The sequence below is a fragment of the Canis aureus genome, chromosome 15, assembly GCF_053574225.1.
Source record: "Canis aureus isolate CA01 chromosome 15, VMU_Caureus_v.1.0, whole genome shotgun sequence".
NCBI lineage: Eukaryota > Metazoa > Chordata > Mammalia > Carnivora > Canidae > Canis > Canis aureus.
In genome coordinates this window covers 45,005,020-45,016,142 of record NC_135625.1, presented here as the reverse complement: position 1 = coordinate 45,016,142, position 11,123 = coordinate 45,005,020, and the positions used below count along the sequence as shown (strand labels likewise).

The 11,123-nt window shown below is 37.0% G+C and overlaps 1 protein-coding gene across 6 annotated transcripts in view; it reads right to left on the bottom strand.

The window, feature by feature from the left end:
- The window catches only part of PSD3 (pleckstrin and Sec7 domain containing 3), a 713,619-nt gene that overhangs the window by 418,610 nt on the left and 283,886 nt on the right, over positions 1–11,123 (bottom strand). The window lies entirely within an intron of this gene.

Sequence of the window (11,123 nt, the reverse complement as noted above, 5' to 3'; positions counted from 1 at the left end):
ACAACTAGGCACTGCCCAAGAACAAAATTCTAATCAGTAATGTATTTCTCCTCTTTAGCATCCCTAGCACTGCCCCTTTTAGTTCAGAAATGATAAGCAGTAGGTAATAAATTGTTATTTGATATGTTATTTCTCAAAATCTTCAAAGTAATACCGACAAGCAAGCAAATTGTTACCTAATTTAGTATGAGATTTCAGAATTAAACTTTTACAAATCAAGACTGCCTATATGATGCCAATTCTTATCACCATATCATATTTTATTGTTAGCTTTTATTAATTCCTAAATCCATGTGGAAGACAATACTATCAGAAGAACTGGTAACAATAGTTCCTTATTTGAAATAACTGTCTGTCATTAAGCAAATTCCAGTAAATCAAGAGTTTAAGTTTGGTTCTTAGATCTTAAAAATAAAAAACAAACAAAAAAACTCAATCCAATTTCAAGGTTACTGAAATTTAGTTTATATATGTCTATTGTCTCTATCCTAAGATACATCTGAACTTTTAAGCTTCACCCAGACAGATAAATAGAATCTAGGAAGATACAACGTGAAATAAATCCAAGTGAGCACAGAGGAGTGGTGGGCCATACCAAGACTGGTATGATGCCAGAACTTTATGCTCCAAAATACTGTTAAAAAAAAAATTAACTCTACAGTGAAATGTAACATATTAAAGAAAACACAAAATAATAAAAAAGTAAAAACAAAACAAAACAAAAAAACCAACAGGCAATGGTCTCGCTTATTCCTAAGCTCCACAGTACCAAAATGAGACATATCTGAAGTACAGTTTTGGCACTCTCACAAATGTAATCTTACACCACTCAATCTGGAATGAATCACCTGATCAGTACTAGTTATATACTATGCCTGACAGGCCCCAGCCATCCCCTATAGGAAAGTGACTTTACAATAACCAACCCATTTTGTTGCCTACTATAACCTCCTTGTTCCATTCCTTTCTGCCTATTAAGTTTTTCATTTCATACAGCAAATTGGGACTCCTGTCTGTCTCCTATATTGGATGCTGCCTGATTCAAATTAATTTTTGCTCAAACTCTTAAAATTTTTAAGACCTGGGCTGCCTGAGTTGGTCTCAGTCACTTAGGTGTCCAACTCTTGATTTCAGCTCAAATCATGTTCTCAAAGTCATGAGATCAAGTCCCACTTCTGGGCTCCGTGTTGGGTGTGGAGTCAGCTAAAGATTCTCTCCCTTTCCCTCTGCCCCTCCTTCCTCTCTCCACCTCTCTTTAAAAAAAAAAAAAAGTTTTTTTTTAAAAGATCTCAGTTTACCTATTAGCACTTTTACTGTTAATTTGTCCATATTTGTACAAATTTGCACATAAGTTATGCTAATTTTGTATTTTGTTAATTCCATGTTAATTTTGTATATATATGTATTTAACAACATACCACATAAAACAAAAATATTAGCCTTTATTCATTTATATTTCAGAGAATTATATTATTCAAGCTTTTCACATGCAATTTGTCACTAGGATCTTTGCTACCATAGCATCTTATTTTGATATATTACATCTTCAGTTCTGTCTTAAATTGAGATACAACAATATTTAAATCTGTGTGATGCTGTAACTGGAAATTCTATCCTAACCTACAGTATCCATTCACTTTAGATGATACTCATAATGTAACCACTTACTCTATGTCCTTGGGAAGTCATCTTTAAAAGGCTACATTACAGTGACTTCTGACACTTACAACTCTAGGATCATTTCCCCAGAAATAATTACTAAACGTGTTTAAACATTTTCTTCTTTTTTTTAACCTGTTTTAGTGATTTCTGTAAACATCCCAACTAGCATTATCGGTAGTTGTTTCAAACTAATGTGCTTTCTCCAAAAAGTTCTTTGTTATTCAAAATAATAAAAACATCTCTAATATAGGAAAAGTAAAAACTTGAGTATAAGGCCACTCCAGGGATGCCTGGGTGGCTCAGCGGTTGGGCACCTGCCTTCAGCTCAGGTCGTGATCCTGGGATCTGGGATTGAGTCCCACATGGGGTCCCTGTAAGGAGCCTGCTTCTCCCTCTGCCTATGTCTCTGCCTCTCTCTCAGCCTGTCTCTCATGAATGAATGAATGAATGAATGAATGAATGAATGAATGAATAAATAAATAAATAAATAAATCTTTAAAAAAAATAAATAAATAAGGCCACTCCTTTTCTGACAAGCTTTTTAGGGAAACATCCTTACCCTAATTTGGGAGTATATAGGATATTAACTGCTTTTTACAGATCAAGAGTATGAAGCTGAAGAAACCTAGCTGACACACAATTAGAAGATAAGAAGAGCAAGAAACATCTCTCAGGCCAAAGTTTAAAAAAAAAAAAAAAAAGGAAGAAGAAGGAATTTAGTTGCCAGCCCACATACAGAAGAGTAGAAGGAAACAAAATCATTAGATTATACTTCATTCTTATATCTTAATCTAGCACAGTTTGGGGATTTGAACTTTTATTTTCTTGTTGATTGTATTAACTTATTTTACCATAGTATTCATATCATGTTATTTTTATTAATATAAACCACATAAACATCATTTTTAGTAGTAATATAATTTAGTTATTGTCGAATGGTCTAGTTATTTCCAATATTATCCTTAGTAGATTCTTATACTGACAACTGGCTAATTAACATTATTCAGAATGTAATAAAAATATAAGCCCTCCAAAGATCCAAATGAAACTTCCATAAAGTCACTGATTTTTTTTATTTTGTTACCTGTTGTATCCTCATACCTCTGAGATCTCAGGAAGCACAAATATCAAAGCACAGGGCAGTTCAAGATGGCACAAAACTCTGGTTGTGTATAATTAGTGAGGAAAATGTTTACAGTCAGGAAACTGCCTTCATCACATATGGGGCCCAGGGTGGAATCAGAGCCCAAGGGTGCCAGGACAGCATTAGAAGGAAAGTAGAGTCTTGAGCTAAAGAGGTGACCTGAGGGGTCCTTATCCATACACAGAAGTAAAATTTGAAAGCAAATACTATGAGTAATTGAATCTCCCCTAACATAGAAAAGTTGGTAAGTATCCAAATTGTATTCAAGTGGGCAACTAATGCTAGCCAGAAGGACTCAGTGAGCCATACTTAAATAATTATCTATCCTATAAACTCCTCTATTTGCTATCTCTATTTTCTTTCCTTCTTTTGGTAAGAGTTTCTGTTCAAAAATTCTCATCTTATCTCAACTACGTCAGTGTAAAATGTAAAGTTTCATCTCTCTGTAGGGAGCAATAAGGGCATCCATGAGCTAGATGGCAGGGAACCAAACTCTCCACTCAGCCCCCAAAACAGAGCAGAATCTGCTCAGCCAAAGGACAGAAGGGAATACCATTTCTTTTAGAAACTGTCCCCCTATTGGCTTGTATAGCAATATACCGTCCTGGTCCTGGTCATGGTTCTTCTGCCCTTTGATTATAGGTAGTATCAAGAACTCGATGGGATGAGCACTGGGTGTTACACTATATGTTGGCAAATCGAACTTAAATAAAAACAAATGTAAAAAAAAAAAAAATCGATCAATTCTCAGCTTACTGCTCTTCTAACTTAGCATTCTTTGCCTTCTAAAATACAAGAGCTTGTAATAAATATTTATCATCCAAAAGACAAACTGGTATGGTGGCAAAGGCATCCTAATGAGTTAATACACATAAAGTGCTTAAAAGGGCACCCAGCACATAGGAAATATTTAGTACAAACTAGCTAATATTACTATTACTACTAGGAATCAGACTTTGCTCCATTACTTACTATATAATTTGGGCAAATATTTTTCTCTCTGAGCTTCAGCTTTCACGTATTATTTTTTTAAAAAATCATTAAAAGTCAACTTTTTTCCAGCCTTTTGTACTCACTAAAATAAAAATTTGCAATTAATTTTGATTCACAAGTCAAACAATGTAGTTACCTCACAAGGTTGCTAGAAGATTAAAACTAGAAAGGTCACATGATAAAGTAACTGAAAACCACAAAATGGTATTTGAAAGTAGGGCTCTACCCTGATAATTCCAGGTGTCCAGACCCAACATCTCTCCTAAGCTTCAGCCCACCTCACACCTCTGTTGAGCGGGAAATACTAATCATATGGAGACCACTATAGATAGAAAGAGAAAGACGTCAATGATTCAAATAGTTAATTCAGAAGCAACTATTAATCAGCCAGACCAGACATCTGGGGTGGGGTCTTGCCTTGGACTGCAGTAACAGAACAAGGAGAGAAAACAGGGGAACTCTGGACCAGTTTGCATTCAAGTACAAGAATGAAGGAAGCTGGGATGCCTGGATGGCTCAGCGATTGGGGGCCTGCCTTCGGCTCAGGTTGTGATCCCTGAATCCGGGATGGAGTTCCGCATCAGGCTCCCTGCGAGGAGCCTGCTTCTCCCTCTGCCTGTATCTCTGCCTCTCTTTCTGTCTGTCTCTCTCATGAATAAATAAATAAATCTTAAAAAAAAAAAAAAAAAGAGTGAAGGAAGCCAAACACAGAGGAAATCTTCCCAAGGAGAGTTAAGGGTCTTGAGGCTACATTCCTACATGTCAACCTAAGATAAGGACAACATATGAGGAACTCAAGTTAATGACAACATAATGAGAAAACAAATAGAGTGAACCACAGCTAGAAGCAGTTCACAAAAAAACTAGTTCGGTTGCACAGTGGTAGGGGTAGGGGGGATCTTAGGAGGCATCTAGGAGGGATGTGTGTCTCATGTGAAGAATGTAAAGGAAGAGTTTTGTATGATGGGCAAAACTTGAATCAGTATGTTCCAGGGAGCCTTTGGAAGCTGTGCCCTGTGCTGCTCCATAGCCAGTAATCAAACATGTGTTAAACATCCTCCTTATTTCACCAAGCCAACCCCCTGCCTTCAAGCTTTGAAAGGTGCTACCAGGAAAAAGGAAACCTGGACTGAGGAAATAAATTCTCTTTTCTGGGATCCTGTATGGGGTCTCAGGGCAGCCCCCCTTGAAATTGTACCTACCATCCCTGGAAAGTTGGGTCCATCCAGAGAAGCAGGGAAAAAGCAAAGAGTCAACAATACTAAACTACCTGACAGATGTCTCATGTAATATATTCAACATGTCAAAGTCATAGTGATCACCTTCCCTGAAAAACTAGCTTCTGAGAGAGAATTCCTATTTTGATGTAACATTAACTTCCCGTCACCTTAGAGTCCTCACATTTCCCCATTATCTTTAGTCTCCAAGACTATAACTAGTTTCTTAAAAGTCTTATGAGTCTATCCCTTCATTTATATTATTACTATCGCTTCTCTAGAGCAGGTACTATTGCTTTAGGAATTAGCTACTGGTCCTAAGCAGCCTCCCCACCTCAGCATGAATTCATATCCTCTAAAACACTCTAAGTAATTTTGCTATATTAATCTTCCTAAAGTACTTTTCTCATAGCATTGTTGTCACCACAGTCCCATTATATGCCTCCCTTCCCCCAAACAAAACAAAACAAATTCCCAGTGTGACTAAATTAAAGCTGTAATTCTTTAACTCAGGAATCAGCAAATCTTTTCTGCAAAGGACTAAATAGTAAATATTTTAAGCTCCATGGGCCATAAGGTCTCTACACAAATATGCAACTCTGCCACAGTAGCAAAAACAGCCACAGACAATAGTAAATTAATCCATGGCTGTGTTCCCATAAAACTATTAGGCAGTTATTCCTTCTCTTCCAACTATGCCTTACTCATCAGTCATGACCATCCCCACATAAGTTCTACTTCTCACTGAGGTCCTCCATGCTTGACCCGACTCTGTGATCATTCCCTCCTTTTTACTCTTAAAATATATATTGCCTATACTTTTCACTGGGTCCTTATATATTCATGATTTCATAATGCTTTCCCCACTTACTTTTTCACATTTTCTATATCCTAGACAACTACCCTACTGTTCAAAAGTTAAAAGGTACTCATTAATTCTTTACTAGGATGATGACAATGTTAAGTTACAAGGCAATCCATGGATATACGGACCCACAACATTTTTCACCACTCCTCATATTTATAAAGATTATAGAAAGCGATCCCTACACAGTAAATACGTCAATTTTTTAAAAGGAAGAAATAAAGTATAAATCAATCAGTTTGATCTTTTTAGTATGAGATATATCTTGCAAAAAACAATGACAACATAGATTCAGTAACTGAACTACTTCACAGAGGTTATTTTACAATAAACATCTTATTAGTGTTGTTGATTTAGGATAATAGTTATATTTGTAAGACTAGGAAAATATAGTCCTTAAACTGATTTTTCTGTTCCCCACGTCTCAGAAGTGATTCTTAATTTTTTGGTATCGTGGATCTCTTAGAGAAAGCTATGGACCCTTTCCCAATAAGAAGCATCCAGATGGACATTTACAGAAACCTTGCATAAAATTTCTAGGGGGCTCATAGACCCTCTGAAGTTAAGAAATCCTCCCTCAGAGGGTTTCATGTTAGACATTTACAGCTCTCACTCACCTAAGAAATTTTCCTTTTAGTTCAAGTCATTCAAAAAAATGTCAATGCACCAAAGGGTCTGGGCAATATTTTTTTTTATACTGGCAGTATAAAAAGAAAATAGAACAAATAATTATACCCAAATCAGAAGATGTCAAAGATCATAAACAGAGGAAATGGAGAAATTTAGAGTTACAAGCAAATGGGTGGGCGGTGAGAGCAAAATACCAGCAAGGACTCTCAAGTTTCAATTTCATTTCATGGCTTGCTGTAAAACATCTCTATAAAATTCAAATTCAGAGATAAAAATGAGTTCCTAAATACCAGTGGAATAACACACTGTCAATACAAGGGCAGCTAAATAAAACATTATAATATTCATGATACATAGTGGCTAAATTTTAATTTTCTTTCAATTAGTCTTTTTTTAAGACAAATTCATTAAATGTATTGTTAAACAGGATTTAATTTTTAATGTCTTGCACTTGGCACATGAGGAAACCAATATAGCACAAAAATCTAAATTTTAAGATTCAACATAAAAAAGTTAAAATCAAACTATCATAGAAGTAATCCATCATGAATATAATAGGTAAATTGAAGAATGTGGAATTTCAAAAATAGCCAAATTCCAGGCAGGGTCACAAGGTGTAGTGGAAGTCAGAATGACTGACTCAAAAGCTCTGTACTCTAAGGTACAGAGGGGGCCCTCAATCAGATTGAGAGGGATTAAATAAAGCTTCTCCGGACAGAGAGTAAGTAAAGCTTCTCAGGACAGACTGCAAATCACACCTTTCTGAGCTGATGCTAAAGGCCATGACCATTCATACCTTCACTCACCCCTCCACTGGAGTCAATATTCTACTGCTCTCCACATCACTCTCATCTTCTCCCAGAACACAATGTTCTCCCCATTCTTTCCCTATGTTCAAATACTAACTACCCTTCAAGACACAGAACACATCATCATCCCTCCAAGAAGCCTCTGATTATGCTTTTACCCACTGCTCTGTTCTCTCCTCTCCTGTACATAATATGATGACCACATCTCCTTGGCTTCCCATGCTGCTTCTGATCTTGACAGTCTGTCTCCTTTTATAACGTATGTCTGTCTCTACGCAGGATCTTTAGCATGAAATTAGTCATCTGTTCATGAGGTTTAAACCAATTATCTGGCACTTAAATACATCATTTTCTATTTAGTGGTTCCGAGTATACCATCTTGCTCATAAATTCATCAGCTTCCCATAAGTAGTGATTAGCAGTATTGGGTATGCAGCAAATACTCAATAAATATTTGTAAAGATTATTCAAATGTATTCAACAAGAGATACTTATTTCCTGCCCTTACTTTTTTCCTCTTATTTTTAAACACCTAGATATAAGAACCAAAGCTATTTAAATCTCACTTCCCAACACATTTTAGGGAACTTGCCACCACAAAGAATCTCCAGTCATTTTTCCTTTAAAAAGAACAGGGTGAAAAAAAAAAAAAAAAAAAAGAACAGGGTGTCAAGCTTCTTTTAAGAATTCTCTTCATTTTCACCAGGACTAACTCAAAGTTCACCATGCCAGCTGTTCCAAGGACAACTAAAGAGACCATATTTTAAATATTTAACAATGTGCATCAAACAGGCAAGCTCTCTAAACTGCTTTTTCCTTAGTACAGTTAGTTGGGTTTTACACTGAGCCATCCTTGTTCATTTGCTGGTGCGCCCTCATAATCAACAGAAATATTTTTGTAAAATTGTTTGTAGGTCTCCTGATATACTGAAATAAACTTATCTATTCCTTAGGATTGGACTCTGGCCTTGTCAGCACCACTGTCTTATCAAGTGAGTGAATACTGACTGGATACTCCAATATACGAACAGAACAGACACAAGGGAAAAAAAAACTATAAAAGAAAACACAGATAACATAGCAATGTATGAAAGGGTGCTTGGTCTTGCTCATTGCTCTCGTGTATCTTGCCAAGAAATCTCTAATTCTACAATGTCAACAGCAAATAGATATTTTAATTTATGTTTCAGTATTTTTATGTATTTTTTACTTTTATCACATTCCTGGCATTATAATTTCCCTCTGGATGAAGAGGCTTGGGTTGAGGAAGTTACACTGCAAGGAAACAAGGGCAGGCTGGATGCTCCAATTATAACAGATAAAAGATTTGAGACTTTTCAGTATCCTGAGACACAGAAGACTGCTCCATCAAGAGTCTGCTTTCTTCCTCATTTAATGGCCTTGTCATCAGCATTGCTGCCAAAGGAAGGAACATGCATTAAATAATCTGATGCCTTAGGTCCTATCTCCTTTCCCTCTCAAACGAAAATACAAAGGGGTACTACACTGCATCAACACCTGTCAAAAAATAATGATCTACATGAGACCTCAGAAATCACACAGACCAACAAAACAAAAATGTTTTAAGAGGAAAAGTGGTGCCTTCAAATGGTATCTCACACAATAGTCCAATATGTAGAAGAGACAAATGAGGGGGTGCCTTTGGTTGACTGGGATAAGGCATGGACTCATATCAACGTCTCCTTGTTCCCCAAACCTCGGGGAGACATGAAGATTTTTGTTTCAAGATTTAAAAAAAAAGGGAAGAAAAAGTGAAGCCAAAAAGTTAAATAATTTATCCAATATCATACTACCAATGACTAAGTCAGAATTACAGTCCAGTTTCACGTAGATGGCAGCTGGGGGAACAGTGGCACCCACTCTGATTCTCTATGAAAACCTAGGACATTGTGGGAAGACTTAGGCTCGGAAGTCACGCTCAAGCTGGCATGCCAGCCCCATGCCTGTGAAACCTAAGGTTAAATTATTTAAATCTCAGTGAGTCTCATCCATGAAATAAAGTGGAGGAGGGAACACGACACTAGTATCAGAGGATCAGAGGATTCTTCTGAGGTTTAAACTAATATAAAAATTTTCAAAAAAAAAATTTTCTAGTAGGGTATCTGTTACATAGCACAGAAACCAAAAACCTATTTGTTAAGGAAAATTTAGGACTTTCCACATTTGTCTTTCAATCGTTACATCTCCAGTAATACTGATTTCTTTGGAAGTTTTTGCAAAATTTATTTATATATGAGGGGAAAAAAAACAAATAGCATTCCAGACTGGGTTTCATGTATTATTTTAATGCATCTTATATTCAGGCAATATTATTATCAGCAGACTACTAAAATGTCCATCTGATGGTATAGTTGGTTAACATCTCTATTTCAAAAACTGAAGTGGATTTTTTTTTTTTCCATAAAAATTCCAAAATCTTGGGATGCCTGGCTGGCTCAGTCTGTTAAGCATCTGCCTTCGGCTCAGGTCAAGGTCCCAGGGTCCTGGGATGGAGACTGTGTCAGGCTCCCTGCTCACCGGGGCATCTGCTCCTCCCTCTCCCTCTCACCCCTCCCCACTAGTGTCCTCTCTCTGTCTAGCCAAGTCTCTCTCAAATAAAACCTTCAAAAAAAAAAAAATCCAAAATCTTTCATTTCATAACATAATGAGATTATGTATTTATACACCACTGGAATTTTTATAAACCCCCAGATTAGATTAGGCAGAAAGAACAAAAGCATATTAGTGACCTCCAAATCTGCAGGAAATCTGCCTGCAGGAAAAGCACTTGACACCTTGACAACTGCTACTGGAAGTGCCACACATTCTGTCCACCAGAGGACAGTGTCGTCTCGCTAGTAACAGAATGTGAACAATTTAGAACTCAGGAATACAATTCTGTAGTTTCAAAAAATTTCCTTCCAAGCTTTCGGGGGCGGGGGCGGGGGCGGGGGGGGGGGAATATCTACTCATTGAAGGAAAACCTAGAAATCTGTCATTAGGTATCTGTAATTAGGTTAAAGTGTTATCCTAAAAGATGGTCCAGTTTTCAAAATCATGTTGTGCCTATCAATTAATCAAACCTCCAGGTGTAGGATTATCCTAAAAGGAACAAAGACTCACCATGTCCTGGTCCACTGAGCTGAGGCCCCTGGGCTCTGACCAGTCCTCATCCTCACTCAGCCTGACATGAGAATGCTCAAGAAAGTGGTGGACAGTGGCAGGTGGAATAATGTTTCCTCACGTATTTTAAACCATTTCATGCTGCTTAGGGCACACCAGTCCTGGTATTCAAATACTTGCCACTCTATACTCCAGAAAACATTCTCGCTTAGCAGTAAATACATGCAGAATTTTACTTAGGAGATGCAGTCACTCTTCTGTCTCAGTGACAAAAGCCACTGTGGGCTGCCATGGGGTGAGGAGTCACTTCAAGGAAACAGCAACCATCTACCCTGAGTGATTTTAACAAGTCAGAAGACCACAAGGTTTAACCTAAACAACTTTAAACATACACACATTTCTCTATTTTATTGCATTCAGTTACCTCTTAATTTCTAGACACTCCAGTCTTAATCTTACTAGATTCATATATGGCATGAATTAATCCCTTATTAAAAGCCTTTCTCTCGTTTCCCAAATAATCTTCCTGTCCTGATTTCCTTCCATATTCCGCTAATCCTGCTGATTTTCCTTTAAATACTACATTCTCAGGGGCGCCTGGGTGGCTCAAGGGCTGAGTGTCTGCCTTCAACTCAGGTAATGATTTTATAACAAATATTTTACAATGTCTCCTCCTTTAT